This window comes from Stegodyphus dumicola, chromosome 1 (assembly GCF_044657685.1).
Source record: "Stegodyphus dumicola isolate Sdum_Otavi_A_Nest chromosome 1, ASM4465768v1".
In the NCBI taxonomy this organism is placed as follows: Eukaryota; Metazoa; Arthropoda; class Arachnida; order Araneae; family Eresidae; genus Stegodyphus; species Stegodyphus dumicola.
Window position 1 is genome coordinate 245,143,490 of NC_140768.1, and position 23,276 is coordinate 245,166,765.

The following is a 23,276-nucleotide window of genomic DNA, read 5'->3' on the forward strand; positions in this document are numbered from 1 at the left end:
GTTTATTTTCTCAATAAAAATACTTCACACTTTAGGAACTTTACGCAAACGTAATACTACAGCTCTTCTTAGTATGACAAAATACGCTCAGTTACCCCTTCAAACTACTGAGAACGTTAAATATAAGACGATATAAGAAACCTAAACTGCAAACTTTGTACAGTTAAAAATGCACAGTTATATCTCAGAGCTCCCTAACATAAAGTTAAACTCTGAGTTCAACTCGGAACTTAGCTGAAAAACCTATGCTCTTTACAATCTTATATAATTTTCCCTTTCCTTCGAGAAATTTCCAGTACCTTCCATTTCTCGAAAATGCTGGAAGGGTTATACAGTTAAAGTTACACATAGAGCGGCATACAGTTACAGTCAGATATACGGATCAGGCTTGCGGCATATGGGGATTCAGGTTATACAAGGATCTGACCAAAAGGTCAAAAATGGTTGCCGCGTTTGGCGACTTTTGGCGTTTCCACCAAACTGGCAACATAAATTAGTCGCCAAAACCATCGCCAATTTGGCTCTGCATTTATCTTAATGTTAAATGGAAGTGACTTGTAACATTTCCCCCCCCCTCCGGTGAAGCTTTTCTTTTGAAGGCATTTCATGTTAAATTATGCAAGAGATACTACAATTTCATATTTAAGTTCACTAAAATTATTTACATGTATACGAAGTTCGTAACAATATTAAGAAATTTAAATTATGTATTAAAAATGTTTAAATTAAATGGAATCTTATAGGTTTAAAGTAATAAATTTTGGAAGTTAAATTTTAGCCGTTATTTTTGCAATACAGCCGTTTCATTTAATAGTATGACATTAAAAGAATTTCAGATTAATAATGAATGCAAATGGAAAGTGCTTCAATGGATTTAAGTATTTAAAGAGAATTATGTCATTCAATATCTTTCATTAATTTGATAACATATTTTAGGTTAAGTTTGATATCGATGGGCCGGCTCCTTTTTTGATCCACCTCCATTATTTTATAATTATTGACAGTAGGCGCTGTCGTGTTGACTGTTTAACGTACTGCACGAAGCTTGAAACTCGCCATCTTTACTGTGAATAGATCCACGCTTAAACAAGGTTGTTTTACAAGAATTAAGAGTTTTGTACTTTTCTTCTAATTTATCAATGTAACAAAATACGGATATGAATGAAATGTTAATAGTGTTTTAGTTGTTACTGACAATATCTTAAACTCTGTTTAACCACCATTATTTGGCTACATTAATACATTAATTGTTTGTTTACTTTATTATAGCCGAAGTCACGAAAGTATTACATACCGACTGTTCGTTGCCTTCAACCTGCGTTGCTATGAATGGGCTGGTGGACCAATCATGGAAACCATAATCGAGGGTAATATTTTGCAAATTTTACAGCTGATGAATACTATGTCATTGTATCTGATTTCATAAAAAGTTATCAGGAGTAATTAAATTTATAATTAGAAAATTAACAATTAAAAAAAATCTGAAAGCTTTCAGATTTTAAATTACGTCCAAAGGGGTGCTTTTTAACGTTTTATGTGTTACCTTTATTTATTAAACATCATGTTCTTTGCACTTAAAAAAATAAATTTCAGTTCATTAGCAATGTCGCAAAATAATTTTAAAATGAGCATATCTTTAGAATTTCCGATACATAGTTCCGCGCCGCTGGAGATAAAAAGGTTTTTTTCCCCCACAGAGTGTTGCCATTGCTCACTTTTAAATCATTGAGTTTGTTACTCAAAAATTCGTTAAAATTTTACAAAATATGAAATTGATAATAAAACGAATTCCAAATTTCAAATTTGGTCTTCCACATGCCCATATTCGTAGGAGAATTATGTCATTCAAAATTCGATACATCTATGTACCGTTTTTTTTTATCACAATGCGAGAAATATACATACAGTTATGCAGATTTTTCATTATTTAATTTCTTCAAATATTATTCAGGACTCTAACATTTGGTGGCAACCGTTCGAAAAATATTTCGCCGTTTATAATGTTCCAACGCAAAATCGCAAAACGAAAACCATAGTCCTTCAGGGACAAAGCCCCTTTGGACTAATAATGATTACATTTTATTTATTATAAAAATAATTATAAGCTATTAGTGGTCCCTATTGGTTTCTAACCAGCAATTTATATTTACGATTCATGCTAAAAATAGTTTTAAACATTTTATTGACTTAGATTAATATGATACTGCATTAAAAAAAACAGGTACTGGCGCGATCAATGTGACCGGTTATCTTCATTGGGCCGGTTGCCTTCATTGGCCCTTATTTCTACTTTTCTAATATTTACTAAACATTTCATAATTGTAACATCTGTTTCTAGATATGTGTAGCATGATAAGTAATATTTGCATTGACATCTACAAAACTGTAAAATTGCCAAATTTGAGGATTTTAAGAATCATTTTGTTTAAGTCGATAGCAACCTTACCCTAATATGTATACTTAATATTGGAATGCTTGATAATTATAGATAAATATGATATTTAAAGGTTTGTTATTAATCGAGTGAATCTAATTGAATTGATACAAAGATTTTAGTGGCTTAACTATTGAGAAAAATAGTATTAAATGTTTCATTTGCACCTTGCCTGATTAAAAGGCTCTCTTAAACACTAAATTGAATTGTTTCTTATTTACTATTAAGAGAATGATTGTGTAGGGACCAAGCCAATTGTATCAGCTATAGTAATTATTATGATAATCCAGAAATTAATGAATGTGGATTAGACAATTAATAACAGCTATACATCACCAATTATTAACTTTATTGACGTTTATCTTATTACCAAATGAAATTATTATATGTAACTATTTTTATTAGTAGTCTATCATGTCACCCCAAGTTCAATTTTATCGGTGAATTACATGGGTTCCGAACTTCGGTTGATTTAAATTAATGTCTTAATTTACGATTTAATTAATTATTGGTTTCCGATGATTTACTTACACTAATTAGTGCTGATAAAATTATTGAGTTTTTGAAATGTTTTTTTATATATACTTTCCAGAATTTTTCTTTGTTTTCTAATATTTATTTATTTAAGAGAGCTATCCTCCATTTCCTTATTTTCCTACTTACGTTTTCCTACCAGAATGAGTTTACAGTTTCACGCTTTATGCAAATTACTGGCGAAATTACTATTTAAGCTGAGGTTTGAGTTACTTCAGTTAGAGAGAACTAAGGAGAGAGAGTCAGCGTGTTCTGCCTTTCGGCCACGTTATTGTGCGAGTTAAGCTTGCTAGCTTACGTCCTTGCTTACTGCGTGCCTGAGTTTACTCCGGTGTATTTTAAATAAGAGCCAACTGCATGAAAATTGCTGAAGTAATAAAAAGCTGAGACGCGGTTAGGGAGAAGCAGGAACTGTACTACAATCAGAAGAGAAGGCAGAAGAATTTTGATGTAGGGCAAAAAGTATTCAAAGTAAAACGTATATTATCCTCGGCTCTGGAAAACAAGGTGGCAAAATTCTCGGAAGATTTTAAGGGGGCGTTTATAACTGCAAAAATAAGGTACACCACATTGTATCTCAAAAGATAAAAATGGGTAGCAAAGTGTGGCAAATATGAATCAAGTCAATTTACACTATTATCGAACTGATTTTTAAGTGCTGAAAGATCTTTGTCAGAAAGCTGGAATTGAGCCCAGTACAATGGAAACATACTTGACCAAAGTTACACTGCAATACAAAAGGTTACATTGCAGAGAATACAAGAATAGCAATGTTCACCCCAGATCAGTGCCAGAAGAGAGCGAAATCAGATGCCAACGAGGAGAAAAAGCGAGAATCGCAAAGAAATCCAGAGTCAGCATTGAGGGACCAAAAGAAGAGTAAGCAGCTACCAAACTTCATCGTAAAACCAGGAAAACGGGCTGCAAGCGGATCGGAAAAAGGTCAAGCGCCGGTCATCGAAGTTTTTTCCCGTAGGAAGTGCGGAGTACCAGAGCCCAGCTGAGTTCACGGCTCTACTACAGGCGAGGGAGAGGAAACAGAAGAAAGTCAGCCCCGAGGAAGTTCCAGAAGAAAACTCACCTGAGACGGCAAGGAGTCCGCAGGCTACGAAGAGGTAGACATAATTCCGATTTCTAAGGACCATGAGAAAGTGTGGAAGGTTCATCGAAAAATGTACTAAACGGAAGTATCTGCTACTGCAATTCTGAATGTCGGCCCCAAAAAAGAAAAAGATTCCAACTATTAAGTTATCCTACATGGGAGCAGTTCTTGGTGAAAAGAATGGAATACCGCAAAAGAGAAAAACATTAGTGGACATTTTTTAGTTTAAAACTCAGTTTCGTTTCATAACATGTGCGCAAGTTTCTATGTAATTTCACTTTTACCTCAAACGAAGTCATTTTTTTAAGCTGTTAAAAACAAGAAACTTGAATTTGTTTTCGTAAGTTCGCAATAATTTAATGTATTGCTGATTTTAGTCTAGAAGACTCTGAATTTTTAGAATCAAAATTAGAATTCTTGGCGAAATTTTGCAAAGAATATAAAGCAACTATGTACTATTGATGTAAAGTGTAAATGAATCTTAAAAATTTCTTAGCATTTTGTGTAAATATGCATTAAACACTGCAATGATATTATGTTTCAAAAGTGAATAATTTTCATATTAAAAATACAATTTTTGAAAGTTTAATTGTTTTAGATGAGTTTAAATGATTTACTTGAAAGCAAGTGAAAAAAGTGAAATGAAGTTTAAGTAAGGCCTCCAGACTATACAAACGAGAGAGAGAAATTGTCTAAAGAGTCAAATTGTTTAACATTTAGGAAGTTGTTTGCTGCATCAGAAACTCTCTCGAAAGTGTTTATAGAACAGGTTTTGGGAGAGCGTTGGGGAAAATAGATTTAATGATCAGTAAATGAAAATTGTATGAACGTAAATTAAATGTGGTGAAATATTAAATAAATTGTTATAAAAAAACTGTGACTAAAGAAGCACTGTTGGATGGATGTACTAATGCCTTTTCCCTCCATAAAAATCTGTGACTAATGAAGCACTGTTGGATGGAAGTACTAATGCCTTTTCCTTCCATATCTGTTAAAAGGACATGAACGCTGTTTCAAGAATTCATGAATGTTCCAGAAAAGAAGATTGTAAATTGTAAAACATTTTAATCATAAGTTAGTTTTATTTTGCTATTGTAAAAGTTGGCTCTTAAAATCTTAAACTTAGAATCTGAAACTAAGAATCTTAATCTGAGAATCTTAAAAGTCAGAGTTTTTAATTTAGAATTTAAAGATGGAATTAAGATTATAATTTAAAATCTCAACAAGGTTGTTTAAAGACCTTTGTTTTGGATTTTTAAATTCTTGTGTGGAAAACTGTAGGATTTTATTTTATTTCACTATTAGTTATTTTCATTTAAGACAGCTTTTCTTTACTTCCTCATTTTCCTACCATAATAAGTGTTCAGTTTTACGCTTTATGCAAATTAGTGGAGAAACTACTATTTAAACTGAGGTCTGAGGTACTTCAGTTAGAGAGAGCTAGTGAGCTCGAGAGAGAGAGATCTGACTTTCGGCCACATTGTTTTACGAGGTAAGTTTGTGTTGTAGGGTTTATATTTATTTTAACTAACATTTATTTTAAGTTTAAACTATCTTTCCTGTCAAGCCTTACTTACAAGGAAGAACCCGCGACGAGCTTGAGAAGAATGGCACCGAGTCTTGTGCACTCTTTGCAGAACTCTGCGGCAAACTTAAACTTCAACTATCTGCTGAAACGTCCTGTGCCCTGATCATACCGAAGCAAAGAGCCAACCTGAGACGCAAACCATGCATCAAATTAATGCAGAGGAACATTAAAATCAATAACACCTTAAAGTACCTTGGCCTTCTGTGGGACAACAAATTAACATGGATTCCCCACCTCCAAAGTATTAAACAGCGAACTTCCGAAATAGCAAGAAAAGCCCGCCTATTTCAGGGGCGAAACTGGGGTCAAAATCCCCACATACAGAAAATTCTTTATCTTACAGTCTCAGAGAAAATAGCCCTTTACGCTTCAGCAATATGGGCCAATCCGATGAGTGGTAGAAAAGTCAAACAGCTGGGAATTATACAACGACCTTACGCCTTACTCTTGTGTAAGGCCTACAGAACAACGGCCACTAGTGCAGCAGTGGTATTATCTGGTCTAATGCCACTGCACATACGCGCAGAAACTGAAGCTGCTTACGCTACTGTTATCCATTTAAAGAAGGAAGCTACCTTCTACGGAAACACTTATAGTCCAGTTCAGTATGAGCATCCAAAGAATACCCTGGAGACGCACCCTGCGCACAAGGGAAGAAATATAAGGATTCACGTCAGCAGAAGTGACGAACAAATTACAATACAGGATCCACGGTACCCAATGCAGTACTATACAGATGGATCCAAGCTCGACGAGGGTACAGGTAGTGCCTTCGTCCTGTACCACGGAGGATGCAAGGAAATCGAGTGGAAGGGGCATCTTCAACCAATAAACAGTACATTCCAGGCTGAAGTCATAGCCATTACCACTGCGATTCAGCATGCAATTGACAGCGGGATCACCGATGCAATGCTGTTTACAGATAGCATGTCAACGCTATTCGCCCTAGTCAACCATAACCACACCTCCCCATTGGTAGCGGACCTCCAGAATATTCTACAATCACATCCTCAACTAACTGTAAATTTAATATGGACTAAGGCACACGTTAACAACGAGGGTAATGAGACAGCTGACCAACTGGCAAAGGAGGCAGCAAGCAACATAGCTGCACACATGGTAACTATTCCAGCGCCACCCTCGTATCTCAAGAGAACTCTTAAGGAAAAAGGTCTGCAGAAGTGGCAAGCTGAATGGGAGACCTGTGATACGGGTCGCAGAACCAATTTATTTCTGCCTAGAGTGAAAACGGAGCGCCAATACTCTATACCTCCCATCACTAATTACATCTCGGGGCACGGGCCTTTTCCCACCTATTTTGAGCGATTTGGTATCTCTCATACAGGCTTGTGCGTCTGTGGGTCGCTCGGAACTCCAGACCATTACATCTTTGAATGCCCGGTCACGGAGGATAATCACCTCCACTTGCCAGCAGACAACCAAATAGCCTTCAAACGATTCATCGTTAATAACAAAGGCACAGTGAATACCATCTGCAGAATAATCAGCCAGATAATCGCCCTGGGGCAAGACCTATGCCAACCCCATTAATTCAGGGTCTTAAGTGAATGTAAGTACTCCTCTGCATCTAAGGAAATACAGTATCTTCCTTCTGCTAAGCGCATGTACCTTCTTTATTAATAGTATTTATGTGTCATGTCATGTATGTGTTATGTTAATATTTTTTTTTCTTTTTCTTTTCTTTTTTTTTTTTTCTTAAATGTGTAACCAGTATGTTATGTAACGTATACCTTGCAAACCTAAATCTGTAATACAATATAAATAGCCAATGTATCTCTCATCTGCCCCTGTATGGCAATGTAATAAATCTTTTAAGATCTCAATAAACCTCCGGTAGATACGGGAGGGCGCGGGACATATGCCTGTTTACCTCTGTTAAACACCAGGCGTCCCCGTCCTCCGTCACCTGTCACCTGTCAAGCCTTACTTTCCCCTGGAACTGCCAATGCCAGAATATGTAAATGTGAGTAGAACGCGCAAGCATTCAAATTATCAGCGGAAGTAGTATGATTTAAATAGAAGGAAACAAGTTCGGTGAGAGAGAGTTATTCTTACTTCGCGAGCGCGGAGTTAGAAATCGAGAATTAAAGAACCCCGCGTTGCGGCCTATGTGCTTGGCGGGAAGTAGTTGCAATTGTTCCTGTGAGCTTCAAGTCTGCTGAATTAGCTGCGGTATTTGTAAAACGCGGCGAGTTAGTTATTTTAGAGAGCCTCGTAGTTAGAATCATGTCTTTATTTTCTTTTCAGGTTATTATTTTATTTTGACTGCCTAGTTGGCAAAGTTTGTAAGCGTCAAGAGGACGCAATTGTAATTTAGTACGTTGAATAAAAAGGGACTTAAACCCTTTATAAGACTCTGTGGTTTATACAAGCTTTCACAGTCACCTCTTGGTTGCGTGCTAGTTAGAGGCGCGCAACGTTATAGTGTAAAAGCAAGCTTTAACACTGCGACTTTGATGAAATAATCTTCATCGTTCAATGCGAGTGCGTAAAGTCTGACCGAACCTGTTCGCTGTATTCCATGGCGCGCCGCAAAGGGCGAGGCTTCTCCCCTCGTCTCCACTGCCACGTTTCTTCGCATGCTGTGTGAGCAGTGAAGGTGGCATCGAAAGTCTTCAACTTCCAATTTTTTTTCTGCAAAATTATCCTGTAGCTTGCGATGCAGTTTTGTCAGCGATCAATTATATACCAAGAAAATAGTTTCATTCATAGCATTTATTGATTTCTAGTCCAGCACGTGTTAAAAAAGACGTGTTAGACCGCCATTATCTACCTCTCGCTATGTGCTGTTGTGTGGAATTCTGAAGGTGTAAATGTCGAAAAACTTCTTCGTGTTTGTAGAGAATAATCTATGTGGTTCAAAGAATTAGTGCTTCGCCGTAATTCTGCCATTCCTAGACTGTGTCGATATAATTCATTTTGAAGATAAATAGAATTTATTGTTGTGAACGTGTTTCGATTGGTAATGGTGCTGGACTAGAATCGGGAAGAACGGTCAAAGTATTAAAAGCAACTTGTGTGTAATTATGGAGATCCTATATATAATCAAGAATTGAGAGAAATGACTTAGTAGCTACTAATAATAAAAGTATATAATTCCAGGATTTTTAATAATTGTATTATTGCATACACAGCGCGATGCTAAACATAACTTTTGCAATACCATTTGGCCAATTATCTCAACAGCTTGCTAGTTTACGGACGTGCTTATTACGTCCCTGTTAGTTTACGCCGGTGATTTTTAAGTAAGAGCCAACTACACGGTAACAACTCTATGCAGCTTACACTATTTAATTCTAGTTACCATTAGTTTAATTTTAGATTTTCTATTTAAATTCAAGCCAAATGTGTTGGCCTCCTGTACGTCCAAGAGGGGCCGTCTGTCAATATTTTGAATGGAAATAAAAGGATATTTGAACCTTTATTCGGAGTTTTTATTAATGCTAGATTCTAGCAGTTAAAGAACTTTATTTCTTCTAGAACATTACAACTTAAATAATATAGTTAGCTACATTTAAACATGGAATATTCAGCTGTATTTACACATAATAAATTTGCGTATGAAATAATATATTATTTGAGTGAAAATCAGTCACCACGTCACTCATAAATCATCTTTCAGTGGTGTCATAAATCATGTTTCAGAGACTAAATACTTTAAATGTTTAAAAGAGTTAGCCTTTTTAGAATTTTTAAATAAAATTAAATTTTGTTATTGAAGATAATCCTTTTTTGCAAAATTATGTATGTGATTTTAATTCCAAGGCATTAGAGAATAATAAATATTTTACTTGACCTTCAAAGACATTGAATTAATTTACTTGTAAAGATAGGCATTTATTTAACAAGCTTAATCCCAATCATCAGATTCAAGAATAAAAGATTTATTTTAATTTGACCAACACTAGTTACTTAGATAATTATTTAAAGTTAAATATCTTTATATCAGAAATTTATAAATAACTTTTTACGTAGCATATACAGGGCACGAATACTCCATTTATAGCATAAATGAAAACTTTATTTTATTACATTTATCATTACCCTCATCTCTTACGATCTGTCTTTGAAACTGTTTTACCACTATTTCGAAGCTTTGATTAGTTGCCTGTCCAGTAATAATAAAACACTTAATACCTTCTTAATCGCAGATCAAGGTCATGATCTAAAGACTAACTACCTTGTGGAACTCTTCAGGTTTCCTCTTTATAATGAACATACCATGCGTGCAACTTTCCCACTCTATATTTTGGGTCATTTTGTACTATAACATAGGCCACATATATATATATATATATATTCATAATATAATAATACATACGTCTGCAATATTTAACTTGTTTACGTCTAAAAATCTTTCGAAATACAACTTGCTGTACAAGTAATTAATATGTTCCGATGAAAAATAGGATTAAGCAGTTAATAACAGCTATACATCAACAAATGTTAACTTTACTGAGATTTACTTAATTACGTCCTCTTATGTTATGAAAGTGGGCTGTTAATAACCGATAAAATATGCTGGCGTGATGGGTAAAAGTTAACTTTGCAACACGAACAACTTTAATGGCAATAATAATAGCGCAAGTAACAGCATAAAAAAAAGAAAATCCGGACTTACTAGCCTTACGAGAGGTAGAATTGATGCATTGTCTGTTCCAAAAGTGGTAAAGTTTGTTCAGCAAGTGATGGATGGGAGAAAAAGACCACCTGCGCTAGCCGCAGCTGTTGCTAAGCGGAAGAAACAAAATTCTTCACAGATTTAAAATAGGTAGTGGTGAAGCGGCCAGCACGCATGGTACCAGCTCCTTCAACTAGTCGCTTTCAAATAAAAAAAATGTTAAAGGAAAAAAATCCATCAACACTTAACTACAGTTCAATATCTGTCGAATGTGTTTATCAAATGTTGACTGCATACACAAAATCTTGCAAAATAGATACGATGTGCAGTATAACAAAAATGAAAGAGGAGCATATCGATTTAAACGGTTTTCAACGACTTCATTTTTAAAGAGGAAACGCATTTGCTTTTCGGGAATGATAAAATTATTGCACGCGTTCAATTAAAAAGATATAGCTTTTCTTCTTTCGTTTTCGAAAAGTATATTTTATCAGAACAAACTCTAAACGCTGTTAAATAAATAAAGTAAAAGTTTTTTAGACATTAAAGTTATGCAAATGAAGCAATTCAGTTAAGCCTCGGGTTTGTTAGATTTCTTAGATTATGGCAACAGGGTTATCTGCCTAAGTAAAGGTATACCTTTGCGAAGGACTTTCAAAGGCAAACTAGCCCTTATTCACGTTAGACATAAAGAAAAGCACGAAAGCTATCATGCAGCCATCCATTTCGCTCGGTTTTTCAACAGGGTTCGAACTATCATGTACAGCAGTCTCTATCTGCTCTTCCGCTAGTAGGTCTAATTACGCTATATAAGTTCAGCATTTTCTTTAACTTCTCATTTCCTTTTTTTCAACATAGATGTTGTTGTTATTGTGACTAATTTCTCTTGTTTGCTATCAGAACAAGCGCATGAAATTCATCGTGGCGAGGAAGCAAGATTGCGCCTGATGTTGGCAACAGCCTTGGACACCACAGAGGCAACAATATGACTTCTTCGCTCAATTACGTCCACAACACTCCGGGGCGGCAGATTCGAGGGCCTCCTATCTCTCTTCCCATAACACTAACCTCTCGAGAAGCCTTTCGGCTCGCCACATATTTTGAGTGCTCCCACACCTATGCCTTCTCCTGGATTCGAACTCGGGCCCTTAGCTACGACAGTCGGAGTCACTAATTACTATTCCAGTTGGATGGCTCACCAGGAGTGTAAATTGAGTTACAGAGTACTTAAGCCGAAATGCTTGTAAGATAGAGCGTGTTTCTGTCTGTCTCCGGTATGTTGCGTAGTTCCTGCCAGCTCTGATAAATTTGTAATTTATTCGGCTTTATTCGGCTTTGCTTGACTACTGTCCACAATTTAAATTCTTACTCTGGTGAGAATATTTGACGCAGCATAGATTAAAATTTCATTACGTAGTCCTTGAGAACTAGTCTACGGTTTAAATTTTGAATTTGACTGTTATTTTAGTTGCATTGCCACAAGTTGTGGTTGATTCTGCAAGTAACTTAGCCAAAGAAAGTGCATTTGGGTTCAAGTTTAAATAAAAAGATTTATTTAAAACCTTTACAAGACCTTTATTTCTTTAGGCTAGAATTTAAACAAGACAGCAGAGAAGAATTTAAAGCCTTTCCTTTAATTTCAGATACAGTGAAAATTCGCTTTCAATCTGTTAGGAGTTTGGAGCTAGTTTATACTCCTAAAGCAAGTCTAAAAAGTATCGGATTTCAGAAAACAAATCACAAACCACGGAAATAATTAATCTTTAGATTTTTAATAGCAGGTTTAGGGAACAAAATCCCTAAAATGCCGAATTATTTTTAAAGCAATTAAAAGGGTTGAATATTTATCAAAGAATATAGTCAATGTTTCTAAAAGTTTACGTTTTAAGCAAAAGTATTGAAAGTAATAGAACTAAACTATACTTACGTCATGAAAAGCCGAAGTAATAGAATAGACGCTTTTGCTGCCGCTGGTTTATCGGTCATGCAAATTTTAACCTAAACAACAACTTAAAAATGTAACTTAAACTATTTACTAATGTATTTTATTTGTAGATATAGACAACTATATAGCACCTTAAACTTTCAACTGTAGTCTGCAAGACTGAAAAAAATTGCTAAGCCAAACTCATTTATAATCCCTAATTTTAACTTATTGTTAGCTTCTAAAGTAATACATACGTAAACGAAACTCTGCCGGTATGTTGTGGTGTTCATCAGTGTCCGGGTGGTTAAGACCGCTGAATAAAAGTAATTCGATCCGGTTTCGATTTCTAGGCGGAGGAAAGGGCGGCTGCATGAGCGTTTTCTTTACTTTCCCTTTATATAACAAAAATATGCGTTCGTTTTTCCAAAATTCCTTTTTAAAGTTTCTTCTTTCCTCAGTAAGAGAATCAATTTGTACATTGACGTAATTAAATAAGTAAATAAACTCAGCTCTCCCACCCCTCTCCCCTTCCACCAAATCAGGTGGGAAGACTTTCGGTTAGCCGCATATTAAGAGTTCCCTCATGTCGCACCAACTCTATACATTTAAAAGTATCCATATTTTCTCTCGGATTCGAACCCGGGCCCTATAGTACAGCAGTAGGCTTTCCTAACCACTATACTGTCCGGGCGACAGATATATTTCTAATTCAATCAATTAAGTTTTCACTTCCAGAGGCAACGCAAAAGTACATAAAATCTCAATCTTAATTAAAAATAGTGAAATAGAGAAAGCCATAAAACACGAAATGCAAATAAAAAAAAAATAAAAAAAAAACAGTTAAAAAATTTTTAATTAGAATAACAGTTTCTACGCGAAAACAAGCAATTCGGCCAGCGAGCAAGAAGACAAAATTTCGATGCACAAATTTGATCCTTAACTTTTGGCCATACTGGGCAAAATGGCACAGAAATTGATCCACCAGCTGCCTTAATTCACTATTCTACGAAGCGTTTCAAATGTAAACAAATGGTGGCCTCCTAAGGATATCAGGTTCAATGTTCCGTCTTACTTTCTTCGGGAACATGCAAGGACCTGACTCGGAACAGAGAGCTTACTAAAGCTATGTTCAATAACTGTGGGAAGTAGACAGGATACACAGGAAGGGTATACAAAACCCTTTATTTTTCTCTATTTACAATAACTTCCGTACTTCGGAATACAAAGACCCACTACTTGTGGTCTAAACGTAAAAATATAAAAATAAAACTAAACTCTTAACTTTGAAATAATAAACGTGGAAGATTGGCCTTATATTAACAGGAAGCCGTATGTAGTACAGAGAACTGCGAACACTACAATACGTTTAAAGTTATCAAGAGGATTAAACCTCTGGCCTGGAAGGCAACCAGCAACTGAGTAAAACTTCTAAGGTAAGCGGCCTGCTTCGACTAACCGCTTCCTCTCCCTCGCTTGGCAAAAACCCACAACTTAAATACTTGGCGTTCGCCAGACAAACTTTGCATAAATACATTAACGCTTATAATTCTGGCCGGAAGTAGAAAATAAGAAGTGATAGTAAAGATTTAAAATAAAATAAACGTTAGTAAAACTTAAGATCCTTACATACTTCCCGCCAGAGTTAATTAGTTTGAAACTGAGGTCTAAAACGACCTTGTTGAAAACTTTTAGCTCTAGAATCTAACGCGAGGCCAATCTTTTACAAACATTTTTCGCTAGAAACTAGAAATTTAAAAGAAAGAAATTTGTTTTTACAATAGCAGCTCCCAGGATACGCAATTTTTTCATCTGTACTGCATCTAAACAGGAGCTTTTATTCAAATCTGGTTCCTTCCAGAGATCTGGAAGGAAAACTAGTTTAATGAAATGTTACACAATGAAATGGCAAGTAACATGTATAATTATATTTCTCTTAACATTCTTATTTCATTCATGACTATTTTAATTATCTCTCCCCGTGCTCTCTGACATGTGTTGTAAAAGAACACCAAACACGTATGTGTTTCTGTCTATGGGTTCAACACTTCCTCCTACAATCAAAGCACTAACGTGTTAAACATTCAACATACCAAGACCTCGTAACACACCCTAATTTCAACTCTAAACCCTGAGGTACTATTCTGAAAGTGGCTAACTCTGAAGTGTAGCGTCAGAGAGCCTAACTACATCATTCAACCTTTAACACATATTCACCATGATTTAGTCTTTTTACAGTCACACGAATAAAAAAAAAATTTTAACATTACTTTCACTTTTACCATATCACGGTATTTCTTAACATTTGAAATAACAGTTCACATTGTATATAAGAACATATTAACATGCCGTTAATTTTACACATTTGAAAACGTACATTAGTAGTACATTGTTAACTTCTATTCTTTTCAAAGCAAGTGCCAATTCTTTCTACATTGAAATACTACATGTCAAAAAGTCTTTCAGACTAAAACTTCTTTGTTGCCAGAATGTTTTAAATAAAATTTATACAATAACTTGTACAATATTTAAGTATTTACACATCGCTATTATACATCAACTTTAGTTTTACACGCGAGTAATTGAAAAACATAATACCAAAATCGGTAACAACTCATTTCTCGCCCTTTTGGCGATAAAGGTAGACCTCGCATGAGGTAAAACTTCTTGAAATTTGCCACTTGCAGTAAGAATGAAAGATTAACTTAAGTTTGCAAAGTAACATAAAATTTTACTTATCTTTGTGATATTCGGACATTCTTTTCTGGGCCCAGTCCTGAAAGGTAGTGCAGATTGTTGTTTGATTTATCCTCTTTCTTGTACGGGCTCGCCCTTCAGTGCCTTCTTCTAGATGCTTTCTTTTTTCTCCAGTTCGGTCACCCTTGAATACCTTCTTTTTCGCCTCTGCCTGTGGTCTTGGCCGTTTGATGGCAGCTGGTCTTGGCGGAACCGGGAAACTTTGTTCCTGCTTGGATCTCGTTGCTGGCCGTTCAAATTTTTCTTGTAACTTTTCCTCCGCCGCTGATGCCCCTTCCGCAGTTCGGCGATATTTGCTGCGGAGAGTCCTGTCGGATGAGTAGATCTTCCGTTTTAGAGCCGGGTTATAGTTGCCGTCATTTCTCCTGGCTCTCTTTGCATACGTCGTCCTTCTCCCTTCTTCATTTTGAGGGTGTTCGTGAGCTCTCTTTTCTGGACGGTGGAACGGCTTCTTTTTCTTGTTACCTTCACTTTTTCCGCGGGGAAACTTTCTTTTCACTTGCTCCTGCCTCTTAATGGCTTGCCCTTGTACTTGTTGTTGTTCCACCTCTGGAGCTTGTGCCTGCGGTGTCTGCCGTGCCGGATCCTTCAAAAGATCTTTGAAAATTTGCATTTTATTACGATCATAGTAGGGTTTGATTTGATCAATGTTTGCGGAGCAGGTTTCACCATTTCTAGCTTTTAACACTACTACAGCGTGAGTTATTTTTTCTATGACATATGGTCCTTCAAATCGTGGAAAAAATTTGGTAGTTTTATCTTCTGGTGCTGAAGAAAGTGAATGCTTAATTTTTAGTACTCCATCCCCTACTTTATAAATCGTTTCAAGTCATAATATAGTTTTTGTTTTCTCTGTGCTACTTCAGTATTCTTTTTTGCTTCTTTAATTAGTTTTTCTATATAACCCATTTTAAATTCTGGGGCTCTTTGTTGCACATAAAATAATTTATCTAACGGCGATATAATCTTTCTGCCTAAAAATAACTCAGCAGGAGTTTTACCCGTTGTATCATGTTTTGCAGTCCTAAGGCCGAAAGCAAATTCATTGACATAGTTATCCCAGCTTTTATGAAAATTTTTAACGTAACTACGGATAATTTTCACTATATTTCTATTGACCCGTTCCGCTATATTTGATTGCGGCCGATACGGGACCATTTTTAAATGACGTATGCCCAGTTTTTGGCACATGTCTTCAAATACATTACTTACAAATTGAGGACCATTATCCTATTTAACTTTTAGGGGCGCCCCGTATTTTAAAATATATTTATTTAAAATAGAATCTGTAACTAATTTCGCGGAGGCTCGTTTTAAGGGAACAATTTCGGTCCACTTACTAAAATGATCAACCATAACAAGGAGATAGCGACTTTTATTTAACTGACTTTTTGGGAAAGGGCCCAATAAATCGATGCCAATTATTTTATTTGGAAATTCGGATTTAATACTATTTAGAAACCCGGCCTGGCGGAAATTAATATAATTAACTGCTTGACATGTTGGGCAGGACTGGACATACGCCCTTGTTAACTTTTGCAGTTCAGGAAAATAGACTGCCTCGCGAACGCTTTGGATAGTTTTTCGAATACCAGCATGAGAAGCTAAAGGGCTGTCATGGAGCTCCTGCAGGATATTTAATCTAAGACTAGCTGGGATAACAGGTTGAAATTCGTTGTTGGAATTCGTAGTTTTTGTATGGAATAATAGACCATCTATTAGTTCGTAATGGGCCGCCCTATTTCTTATCGCCACAATATCTTGGTGGCTAAAATTTTCAGGATCCTTTAAATACTCATAAATGCTTCCAAACTCAGGATCCTTACCCAGTTCGGTTATTACAGTTTCTCGGCAATTTATTGTACATGCTGTGAGCATTGCCACCTTTACGGTATTACCTTCTTCATCTATTTTAATTCTGGATAGGGCATCTGCTACGATATTTTCCTTTCCGAGGGTATGATTGATTACCAGATTATATTCTTGTAGCTTGAGTGCCCATCTTATTAAACTTGGGGATAAGTTTTTCCGTGAGTACAATCTAGTTACCGCCGCATGATCAGAGTACACTGTTATTGGGGCCTTTCCAAAATAGACTCGGAACTTTTGCACTGCTAACAGAACTGCAAGTGCCTCTCTCTCGGTCGCGGAATAGTTTCTTTGTGTTTGATTTAAAGTTCGGCTAAAAAATGCCACGGGCTGCTGATTTTGCGAAAGTACCGCTCCTACCGCATAATCCGAAGCATCCGCTGAAATTTCTAAATTGTCATCCTTTTCAGGAAATTACTACACACGGGCTTGCGTTAATGCTTGTTTTAATTTTTCGAAAGCACTATTGGCTTCGGCCGTGCACGAGAATCTTGCCTTTTTCCTTTTTAATTTTAACAATGGTTCAGCAATAGCTGCAAAATTTTTTATAAAAGACCTATAATATGAACAAAGTCCTAGAAAAGAAGAGAGCTTCTTCGCCGTGTTTGGAGTCGGATACTTTTGTACAGCGATTATTTTTGATTCGTCTGTCTCGATTCCTTTCTGAGATATTTTGTAACCTAAATATTTTAATTCAGGGGCTGCAAATTTGCACTTTTCGACATTAACTTTTAGATCGGCCTCATTTAATAAAGAAAACACCTGTCTTAAATCCTGTACATGTTGGTCGAGATTATCACTAGTAATAATGATATCGTCTAAATAGATAAATGTGGACTTTCCAAGAACAGGTCTTAACACAATGTCCATACATCGCTGAAATGTTGCCGGCGCCCCTGAAAGGCCAAACGGCATACGCAAAAATGCATAAGTGCCAGACTTGGTTATAAAAGCAGTCTTAGGCACGTCCTCAGGCCTCACCCCTATTTGAAAATAACCAGTCGTTAAGTCTAAAGTCGTCATATATTTGGTGGATGTTATGTTCCTTAGAATTTCTTCAATTATAGGTAACGGATATACCGGATATTTAGTTATGGAGTTTAATTTACGGTAATCGATTGCGAATCTCCACCTTTTTGGATGTGTCAAAGGATAGTCATTATTTTTCTTACATAAAAGCACCGGGCTAGCATAACTACTTGAGATGGGCGTTATGATCTTTTTACGTAGCATATCGGTGATATGCCATTCTATAATTTTTTCCTTATTCTTATCATACCGGTATGCTTTGTGGCGAACTGGCATTGAATCTCCAGTGTCAATACTATGGTTAGTAACCTGAGTAAATCCTGGAATATCACTAAATAACGAAGCAAATTCACTTACCACTTGTCGGATTCTTCCTTGCTCATCATTAGGCAGGTGGTCAAGATTTAACATCGGCGGTTCAGCTTTTTCTCCACGAACTGGTTTCATTGTCAGCTTAAGGGACGCTTCATTAAATTCCAGCGTTGCTTGTGCCTCTGAAAGAAAATCTATTCCTAAGATTATATGTGCTTGCAGATTCTTTACTATAAAAAACATAACCTTTACATGTTCGTCCTTGATACGGACATACAGCGGTAATTTACCTATACGCTTACATTTTTCTCCTTGCGCCGCTAACACTGTCGTATTATCCGAATTATATATGCGGTATTTCCGAAAATACTTCCTAAAAAATCTTCTGCAACACAGGAACACTGCGCGCCTGTATCCAGGAGTGCGGTGGCTGGGATATTATTCACCAACACTTCAATCTTCGGAAGAGTCAAATTTTTCACCATTACTGTATTTAACTTGAAGGAAGAGGGGTTTTCGTGGCCTTCGGATTTCCGCACCCTCCCGTCAGCAGAAATCCGTTTTAGTTTAAATTATTTTTCATTTCCGTGCTTTCCTTCTTTTTCCACTGGCCTTGAGACTTTTTTCCTGGATTGCTATTGAACTGTCGACGTTCGCCGGCTGTTTTTGAATGCTCGGGTTTCTTTGCCCACTGATTCGCTTTGCTTCCGTAGCCGTGTGCTTGAGTTTGCTGTAGTCTTGGCGCACCAAATTGGTTTCGCTGTTGATATTGGCGTCTTCTTTCAATGTCCGCCGTTCTTCTACTTTCAAACTGGATTGCTAGCTCAAATAACTTTTCCAGTGTAGTCGGATTTCTTAATTCAATAAAGTCTTGCACTTGGGGCAGTAACCTCGGCAAAATCACTTGAATTATCTCAGGATCCGGACGGTTTCCATACAGGAGTTTGAAGACGTGAATTTTTCTTAAAATAAAGCTTGAGATGTTTTCGATTATTTGCTGATATATACTGAAAAGTTCCGTTTCTAATTTCGCACGATCCCTTACAACAGGGAAGGCTTTTACTAGGGCAGTCTTGAAATTCTCGTAAGTATAGGTGGGACTTCCTGCTTGACCCAAGAGACTTCTGCCTATACACTTGAACCAGTTAAGCGCTTGGCCCCTCAAGGTGCTGGTAGCTAAGGTAACTTTTTGAAATTCGTGCACGGGTTAGAGCATGAAGTGGTCATCCAATTTTTCCAAAAAACTGGTTACCGGTGAGTTTCCATTAAATGCTTCTGGTTTCATCGAAGCGCGCATGGTCTGGACGATGTAACCAAATCCTTCCAGGGCGGCAGCTGGCATTTCTGGATTCTGAGCCGCTTCTGCAGGCAGCACAGGTTCTTCTTGAAACTCGGCCATGGTTATTCTTCTTCGTTGGGCGCCACTATCAGGTTCTATGTTCCGTCTTACTTTCTTCGGGAACATGCAAGGACCTGACTCGGAACAGAGAGCTTACTAAAGCTATGTTCAATAACTGTGGGAAGTAGACAGGATACACAGGAAGGGTATACAAAACCCTTTATTTTTCTCTATTTACAATAACTTCCGTACTTCGGAATACAAAGACCCACTACTTGTGGTCTAAACGTAAAAATATAAAAATAAAACTAAACTCTTAACTTTGAAATAATAAACGTGGAAGATTGGCCTTATATTAACAGGAAGCCGTATGTAGTACAGAGAACTGCGAACACTACAATACGTTTAAAGTTATCAAGAGGATTAAACCTCTGGCCTGGAAGGCAACCAGCAACTGAGTAAAACTTCTAAGGTAAGCATGCCTGCTTCGACTAACTGCTTCCTCTCCCTCGCTTGGCAAAAAGCCACAACTTAAATACTTGGCGTTCGCCAGACAAACTTTGCATAAATACATTAACGCTTATAATTCTGGCCGGAAGTAGAAAATAAGAAGTGATAGTAAAGATTTAAAATAAAATAAACGTTAGTAAAACTTAAGATACTTACAAGGATTACACATATTTGAACGTTTAAATTGCTTATAATTCTATAACTGCTGCAAGCAAGTTAACTTAAGTAATAAAACTCTTAATCGTAGCATAATATCAACAAAATTCAACTATATTTAAAGCAACAAAATGGCAGTTTACCTACATATAAGGATAAAAAAAACCTGAGCTCACACAGGCGGGTAAGAGAGTGGCAACATAGTATATTATATATATATATATATATATGTGTGTGTGTGTGTGTGTGTGTGTGTGTGTGTGTGTGTGTGTGTGTGTGTAAGAGAGAGAGAGAGAGAGAGACTTAAAGATTCTACAGCTAAAATAAATTGGAGTCAAAGGAAGGTTATTTCTCAACAATATTAATATTAAGAATCGTGTATAAGAAAACGATTTAATAGAAAATCCAAACATATCAAAATTAAAATACAGACTTTATCAGGAGAATACGAATTAAAGCTTCAGAAAAGTCGTTTAGTATGTTTTGGAAACGTGTTTCATTCTTTTAGATCATTTGAGATCAAAAGCCTAAATAAGAATCTATTAAATTTTCATTTAAGACTCGAAAATTCATAAGAAAACCGTAAACTCGAATCTCAGGTGTTCCAGGACGAGATTCAAGTTTTCGGATTTCATTTTCATTTTTATTTTTAGAATTTGTAATATTATTAATTTTTATTTTTATTTTGATATGTTTGGATTTTTTGTTATACCTCTTATACACGATTGCTAATATTAATATTGTTGAGGAATAACCTTGCTTTGACTGCAATGCACTTAAGAATTTTGAAGTCCATTTTACTGCAATCCTGCAGCTAAAGCGCGGAACAGATATAAAAATTTGCTTTTAATTTTGCCTCTTTTTGTATCTAAATAACTAGATAGATATAGGTATAGATAGATAGGTACGTTTGGTTCGACCAATTGCAACAAAAAAGGGAGGTGCACAACTGCATGTTATAATAGTTTCATATAAAACATTTCAGGGTCCCACGGCTAATCGTTTCTGAGTTATGCTACATACATACGTACAGACGTCACGAAACAATCTCTTCTGAATCCATTTTAAATTGATTTTACTATGCATTTTGGAAAAATGACTCATTTATTCTGTCCATAGGCACAGATGTCACGTGAAAACTTCGTTCAGTTGGATTCGAGAGCGGTCAAAATGAATATTTTCGATGAAGTATGATACCTGAAATTTTTCATGATTACAATCCTTCCTTTTCCAAGGAAGTAAAAACAGTTTTAATAGGAATGATTTTTTTATATTAGGCTTAACTGAAAAATGAGCTCAGGCACACTGTGATGTTCAGCACTGCAAAGGTTCTGGCCACCCATGTGATCTTCGTTCGAACGAGGTCGAGAGCAAAGAAATTAAAGTAAAGTAAAGAAGAAAAACGATTTGATAAATAAATTATTTAAAACTAACCTAACTCAAGATTTTGGAAATATTTAATTGCCTTAAAATAAAGCACTTGTTAAACCAACTTATCTTCTTAGGATGATGCAAGCTATAAAAGTAGTTTCTTTTTGAATCGGCAGGATGCAATATTTTATCAAGAAATCCGAAAATAATAAAAAATTCTTGTACTGCATAAAATATTATTTGTAAACGATTAGATGATACAGAATCTTTCCTATTAAATAATAATAAAACATAAAGTCCACTAAAAAAGTAACGCCGCCAAATGAGAAGGCATTTGCCATTTATACAGATGGCTCAAAGACGGAAAAAGGCACAGGCTGCGCCTACTGTGTACTCCAAGAAGGAGAAATGGTTAAAACTTGGGAAAGACGACTGGCAGACAAAAATACCGTCTTTCAGGCAGAGCTTCTTGCATTAAAAGCAGCCATCAATTTGGCAAAATATCAGTTAGGATTAAAGGTCAGCATATATAGCGACTCTGCCTCAAGTTTGGAGTCCATCCGAGGGCACAAGACAAGGAGTCCTTTGGTGCAAGATATTCAGAAAATTCTTCTAAGTATCCCACCAGATGACAGACCTATCCTGATCTGGGTTCCAGCTCATGTGGGTATTACTGGCAATGAAGCGGCAGACCTGCTTGCGAAATCGGCTGCCAGTGACTCCAGTAGACTGGAAAGCGCAGTAAGTGTTCCGCAGTCCTATTTAAAAAAAACCACGCTCAATAGCCTTTTTCAAGAATGGCAGAAAAGATGGGAAAGGGAAAGCACAGGGAGGAGAACCTACAAGTTCTTTCCAAAAGTCACGTGCTCAGTTAATACATACAGCGGAGCACAAACTCAATTCTACACTGGCCATGGTCCCTTCCCACATTACCTTAAGAGATTCGGCATACGAGCATCAGATTTGTGTGAATGTGGTGCGGTAGGTGATGCAGATCACTTCCTCTTCAACTGCCCACAAACCAATAAACTGCATTTAAAAATGCCAAGCAGTGAATACTGGCCGCAATGGGCAGAGAATACCCGCGGCAACAAGCAGACGAAAACTAAAATAGAGGAGGTAATCAGGCTTTGCTCAGCAAGATTCTAAGAAATTCTCCCCCTCTCTTGAGAATTGTATCTTCGCAGCATAATTTTAATAGCAATTCAAAATACTACAACAACTGAACATCAACACTAGGAAAATAGCTCACCCCGTAGAATAATAACAGGACTGTAAGAGCAAAACTATTGTAATGTAAGCATATTACTATCCAGTTTATATGTACTTGATAAAAATAATATTGTAAAGCAGTTTAAATGATATTGAAAATCCAGTCAATGTGTAAATGAATTACAAGTTTAATTTTGATTATCTCAGTAAAAGTATTGTAAATATGAATTCATATAATGTCTAAATGTACACATAGCTGTCATGATTTTATGTATCTGTCATATGTAACTTGTACAAGACAATGATTGTAATCAACATATCTATGCTTATTCACAGGCCTTGTATGCCCATGTAATATTTATATGTATATTCTTACACGGAGGAAATTTTCCCTTCTGCCAGGATGACTACTAACACTGTAAGACTTTTACAACAAAGTTAGGTCAGTGGTTATCTCAGGCGGCGCTCAGTATAAAATAACATGCAGAGATCATTAG